Below are 7,171 nucleotides of genomic sequence, written 5' to 3'. Positions count from 1 at the left end.
AGCACATTTAGTTGATTATATCAAGGCCTGTGATGGTATCGGAGGTAATCTGCATAAAGCTACTTTGTTGGCACAGGCAATGGCAAGACTGAGAGTGGATAAAGGAAATACTCCATTTCCTGGAGCTTGTTTTAACTGTGGGAAGCATGGTCATACTAAAAAAGAATGTAGAAAAAATCAGTGAGTCAGGCCACCAGATAGGGGAAAAAAGAAAACTGTTGAGCCTGAAATATGTGCAAAATGTAAAAAAGAAAAACATTGGGCTACTCAGTGTCACTCTAAGTTTGATAAAGATGTGAATCCAATTTCGGGAAATGCCATGAAGTTCCCATCCCGGACCCTATTCTAAACCGGAGCATTTCCAGCTCAGGCCATTCCCTCACCCCTGTACAATGTCTGTCCCCCACCACAACCAGTAGTGCTGCAGTAGATTTATGCTGCACAAAAGCTGTGAGCCTTCTGCCTGGGGACCCCCTGCAAAAGGTCGCAGCAGGAGTCTGTGGACACTTGCCAGCAGGGACAATAGGATTACTTCCAGGCAGGTCTAGTTTAAGTTTAAAGGGGGTACAAATACATACAGGAGTCATCGATTCAGATTACAATGGGGAAATTCAAATTGTTGTATCTACTTCTGTTCCCTGGAAAGCAGAGCCAGGAGAGCATATAGCATAGCTCCTGATTGTGCCATATGTGGGAATGGGAAAAAGTGAAATTGAACTAACAGGAGGATTTGGAAGCACAAATAAACAAGGCAAAGCAGCTTATTGGGTAAATCAAATTACTGATAAATGCCCTACCTGTGAAATAACTCTTCAGGGAAATAAATTTAAAGGTTTGGTAGATACAGGAGCAGACATTTCAGTCATCTGTCTACAGCACTGGCCATCCATGTGGCCAATTCAACCCTCTCAATTTAACATAGTTGGAGTTGGTAAAGCCCCTGAAGTATATGAAAGTAGCTATATTTTCCATTGTGAAGGGCCCGATGGACAACCTGGGACTATTCAACCAATTATAACTTCTGTACCTATAAATTTATGGGGAAGAGATTTATTACAACAATGGGGAGCACAAGTTCTAATTCCAGAACAATTATATAGCCCTCAAAGTCAACATTTGATGCATGAAATGGGGTATGTCCCTGGTATGGGACTGGAAAAAAAATTGCAAGGTTTGAAGAAACCGCTTCAAGTGGAAAAACAAAGTCCCCGCCAAAAGTTAGGAAATAATTTTTGGTGGCAGCCGTTGTTAAGCCTCCAGAACCTATACCTTTAAAATGGTTAACAGATAAGTCAATTTGGATAGAACAATGGCTGCTAAGTAAAAAACTGGAGACTTTAGAGAAATTAGTTACTGAACAATTAGAAAATGGGCATATAGCTCCAACATTTTCCCCTTGGAATTCTCCAGTTTTTGTAATTATAAATGGAGAATGTTAACTGACTTAAGAGCTATCAATTCAGTTACACAACCTGTGGGAGCATTACAGTCAGGATTGTCTTCTTCTGCTATAATTCAAAAAAATTGGCCTTTAATAGTCATAGATTTAAAAGACTGCTTCTTTACTATCCCTTTAGCTGAGAAAGACTGTGAACGGTTTGCATTTACAATTCCTGCAGTATACAACCTGCAGCCTGCTAAGCATTATCACTGGAAAGTGTTGCCACAGGGCATGTTAAACAGTCCAACAATTTGTCAGACGTATGTGGGGCAAGCAATTGAACCTGCTCGTAAAATATTTTCACAATGTTACATTATTCAATATATGAATTATATGTTTTGTGCTGCCCCCACTCGAGAAATATTACTCCGATGTTATGATCACTTGCAAAATTCAATTTCTCCTACTGGTTTAATTATAGCTCCTGACAAAATTCAGACTACTACTCCTTACTCCTACTTGGGGACCTTAGTAAATGACACTACCATTGTGCCACAGAAAGTAACCGTATGTAAGGATCAGTTAAAAACATTAAAAGACTTTCAAAAATTACTAGGGGACATTAATTGGATACGACCTATTCTAGGCATTCCTACCTATACCATGAGTAATCTGTTTTCTATCCTTAGAGGAAATCCTAATCTCACTAGCCCTTGGCAATTAACAAAGGAGGCTGAGATAGAGTTACAACTAATTGAGAAGGAAGTCCGTAAAGCTCAAATAAATAGAATAGATCTAGAGAAGACTCTAGATTTGCTAATTTTTTCAACTCAGCATTCACCTACTGGTGTTATTGTCTAAGAACAGGACTTAGTAGGAGTGACTTTCTCTTCCACATACTAATTCATGGACTCTAACTCCTTATTTAGATCAAATTGCTACTATGTTAGGGATTAGGGGAACTTGGATTGTTAAATTACATGGATATGATCCTGGAAAAATTATTGTCCCTCTCATGAAGACACAAATACAGCAAACTTTTGTAAATAGTCTTACGTGGCAAACCCATTTAGCTGACTTTGTGTGTATTCTAGATCATCATTTTCCTAAAATTAAGCTGTTTCAGTTTTTGAAATTAACTAATTGGATTCTCCCTAAAATAACTAAATTTAAACCAATTGAAGGTGCTGAGAATGTTTTTACAGATAGGTCTAGTAATGGTAAAGCTTCTTATTTTGGATCAAAAGGTAAAGTTTACCAGATGCCCTATACTTCAGCTCAAAAAGTGAAGCTTGTACCTGTAATTGAGGTATTAACTGCTCTTGATATGCATATTAATGTGATTTCTGATTCTTCATATGTGGTTCGTTCCACACAGTTAATTGAAAATGCTCAGTTTTGATTTCATACAAATGAACAACTGATGACTTTATTTACCCAATTGCAAATAGCAGTTAGAAGTAGAGTGCATCCTTTTTACATCACTCACATTAGGGCTCATACATCTCTTCCAGGACTTTTGACTGAAGGGAATCAAATGACTGATTGCCTAGTTGCTAATGCAATATCTAATGCTAGATACTTTCACAATTTAACCCATGTTAATGTCTCTGGTCTCAAATGCAGATGCAGCATTACCTGGAAAGAAGCTAAAGCTATTAACCAGCGATGCCCAACTTGTCAAATGGTACATTCTTCATCTTTTACAGGAGGAGTTAATCCTCGAGGACTGGAACCTAACTCTCTTTGGCAAATGGATGTCACACATGTTCCCTCATTTGGGAGACTAGCTTATGTACATGTATGTGTGGATACCTTTTCTCACTTTGTCTGGGCTACATGCCAATCAAGAGAGTCTTCTGCCTGTGTTAAACACCACCTTTTGCAGTGTTTTGCGGTAATGGGCATTCCAGCTTCTATTAAAACAGATAATGCCCCAGGCTATACTAGCCAAGCTCTAGCTACATTTTTCTCTATGTGGAATATTAAACACATTACTGGTATCCCATACAATTCTCAAGGACAAGTCATAGTGGAAAGAACGAATCTTTCCCTAAAACAGCAGTTGCAAAAGCAGAAAGAGAGAAATAAAGAATATGGAACCCCACAGATGCAACTGAATCTAGCATTATTAACTTTAAATTTTCTGAGCCTGCCGAAAGACCAGATATTATCAGCAGCTGAACAGCATCTACAGAAACCAGTTGCAAAGACCGAAGCAGAACAATGATTTGGTGGAGAGATCCAATAACAAAAATTTGGGAAATAGGTAAAATAATTACTTGGGGTAGAAGTTATGCTTGTATTTCTCCAGGCCAAAGTCAACAGCCGATTTAGATACCATCAAGATACCTGAAACCTTATCATGAGCCAGAAGCCGAGGAAGAGATTCCGGGAGGATCCCGAGGATCCCCCAGTTGCAGCCATGTCAAGATTGATGCTAAAGAGGACCCCAACTGTCACAAGCGACACCTGTTGAACACAGCCACCCATCTAGGGACAGATCAAGAAGCTGTCACAGATGGCAGAAGAAAACCTGAGGAAAGCAGGACAACCAGTCACAATGAGTAATTTAATAGTAGCTATGACAGCAGTTATCACCATTGCTGTGAGTATTCCTTCAACAAGGGCTGACACAGAGACCTAGATGTAATCACTCTATAACACAGTTACACATGCTTTCTGATCTCAGTATTTACCATAATAAATCTGCTCCTATAATTGAGGCATGCTGCCCTCAAAAACCTTTTTGTCCTATTATGTGGAACCATGGCGGTGTAGTGGCACCTCAACCTCAAATGATACGGCTCATTGTAGGAGCTAAACATAAGGATTTGCAGAAACTATTAATAGCTCCTAATAAGATCAAAATTTGGGAAAGAATAAAAAAGCACCTAGAAAGACACTCTACAAATTTGTCTTTGGATATTGCAAAATTAAAGAACAAATATGTAAAGCATCCCAGGCACACCTGACCTTAATGCCAGGAACTGGAGTGCTTGAAGGAGTTACGGACAAATTAGCAGTTAGTAACCCATTAAAATAGATACAACCACTTGGAAGCTCTGTGATTTCAATGATGATTGTGCTTTTAATCTGTGTTGTTTGTCTTTGTATAGTCTGCAGATGTGGATCCTGACCGAGAAGTAGCTCACCATGACAAAGCTGCCTTTACATTTATCGATTTGCAAATCAAAGAAGGCGGACATGTTGGGAGCAGACACCCCAAAATCTGGCCATAAACTGGCCCCAAAACTGGCCATAAACAAAATCTCTGCAGCACTGTAACATGTTCATAATGGCCCTAATGCCAACACTAGAAGGTTGTGGGTTTACAGAAATGAGGGCAAGGAACACCTGGCCCGCCCAGGGTGGAAAACTACTTAAAGTCATTCTCAAGCCACAAACAATAGCATGAGCAATCTGCTCCTGCTGCAGTTAACTAACCCAACCTATTCCTTTAATTCGACCCATCCCTTCGTTTCCCATAAGGGATAATTTTAGTTAATTTAATATCTATAGAAACAATGCTAATGACTAGTTTGCTGTTAATAAATATGTGGGTAAATCTCTGTTCAGGGCTCTCAGCTCTGAAGGCTGTGAGACCCCTGATTTCCCACTTCACACGTCTATATTTCCGCGTGTGTGTCTTTAATTCCTCTAGCACTGCTGGGTTAGGGTCTCCCCGACCGAGCTGGTCTCAGCAAAATACTATGACCTTTTCCGTTGAAGATTGCTGAACTTTGCTTATTTTATAAATCACATTAGATAATACAGTGCTCTTTGTTTTAGTTTTATTTTGCTTGTTTATTTTTGAGACAGCGTGTCACTCTGTCACCCCAGCTGGAGTGCAGTGGTGCCATCATGGCTCACTGCAACCTTGACCCTCTGGGCTTAGGTTATCCTCCCACCTCAGCTCCCTGAGTAGCTGAGACTACAGGCACGTGCACACCACCAAGCCCAGTCATTTTTTATATTTTTTGTAGAGACAGGGTGATTTGGTTAGGCTTTGTGTCCCCACTCAAATCTCATCTTGAATTGTAATCCCCAGGTGTTGAGGGAGAGGTGTGGTGGGAGGTGAGTGGATCATGGGGGCAGATTCCCCCATGCTGTTCTTATGATAGTGAGTTCTCACGAGATATGATGGTTTTTTAAGGGGCTCTTCCCCCTTTACATGCACATCTCTCTCCTGCTACCCTCCTGCTTTGATTGTAAGTTTCCTGAGGCCTCTGAAGCCATGCAGAACTGTAAGTCAAATAAACCTCCTTTGTTTATAAATTACCCAGTCTCAGGTAGCATGTTTATAGAAGTGTGAGAACAGACTAATACACAGGGTTTTACTATGTTGCCCAGCCTGGGCTTGAACTCCTAAGGTCAAGCAATCCACCCAGCTTGGCCTGCCAAGTGCAGGGATTACAGGTGTGAGCCACTGTGCCCAGTTTAAAGTAATCTTCGAATACTGTTTCTTAATTATTCATTTTAGTTCCTGTTTTCAAGGGTGTTAAGAAGGTGTGGTGCCACCAATATTTTTTTCTATTGTTTGCTGTCAAATTAAGTAGCATTATAATATTCTGTTGTTTTCATAAATGCCTGAAGAGCCTTATTCTAAGCTCTTGAGATAGTGAAACTGTTTGTGATAGAATAGCAACTGACTTTTCTTCAACTGTTGTAAGCTGTAATTATGTACTCCCCTTTCTTCCTTTATTTAGTTAAAATTGTAGGCTGACTTCTTATCTAAATCTTCCTAGTTTTTTCTGATGATGACCCTTTTCCTCCTTTGGCTGAAGACCTCATTCTTTAAGTAAAGCTTTTTATTTGTGACATATTTCAAATAGGCCCCAATGCACATGTGTGTCAGTATAGTTGTTTCATGTAAATATTATAAATTCCATTGACTTGGCTTATAATAGTTTTATCATTTTGGCTAGTTAGGTAGATCATTTGATTATCATTGATGACAGAAAAATGTGAAGTTAAGTAATTACTAAACTCTAAATGGAAATAAAGTGTTCAAGAAACTCAGGCATTGAACTTGGAGGTAAGAGTACTGTTGCTTTAATCCAATGTATTTGTGGATGGAAAGCAAAACATAAAGGTGACTGTTGAGTAAAAAGAAATATTAAAATATTGTTAAATAGTCTGCATTGATACTATTTTGAAATTTACCCATATATAAGTTCTAAAAATAAATTTTTAAATAAAATATATTAATAAAAAAAAATAAGGGCGAGAGATGGAAGGCCAAAACGATACACAAATCCAAAGCAACTTTGGAATACAACCACACAAACTCCAGCTGGGGTTCTTTAATTAGGTTTATTATTCCAGGCCTGGGACTAACCTGCCATGGTTCTCAAATCTGCACCCTGGGATCTTGGTTCAGCCTTCTGGGTTCTTGATTCTGCCCTCTGAGTCATCCTTCCATTATCAAGAGAGGAACATGTTTTCAGCTAAGCTGTTTCATTAACTTGCTTCCTGACAATAACATTGGCATATGGGAAAGCCCCAATAGTTTTCTTTCATTTTGTACTTCCTCAGTTCTTTCAGTCCACTCTAGTAATATTTCTGTTGATGTAATGTTCTCAAAAACATTATAATCCTTACTAGTTTCCCAGGGCTCCTGTAACAAGTTACATAAACTATGTGGCCTGTGACAAATAAAATTTATTCTCTCATAGTTTGGGAAGTTATAAAACTTAAATCAAGGTATCAGCAGAGCCATGCTCTCTCTGAGGGCTCTAGAAGAGAGTCCTTCCTTGTCTCTTCTAGATTTTTTTTTTTTTTTTTTTT

This window comes from Colobus angolensis, unplaced genomic scaffold (assembly GCF_000951035.1).
Source record: "Colobus angolensis palliatus isolate OR3802 unplaced genomic scaffold, Cang.pa_1.0 Scaffold158, whole genome shotgun sequence".
NCBI classification, from domain to species: Eukaryota; Metazoa; Chordata; class Mammalia; order Primates; family Cercopithecidae; genus Colobus; species Colobus angolensis.
Note: the sequence above shows the minus strand (reverse complement) of the source record.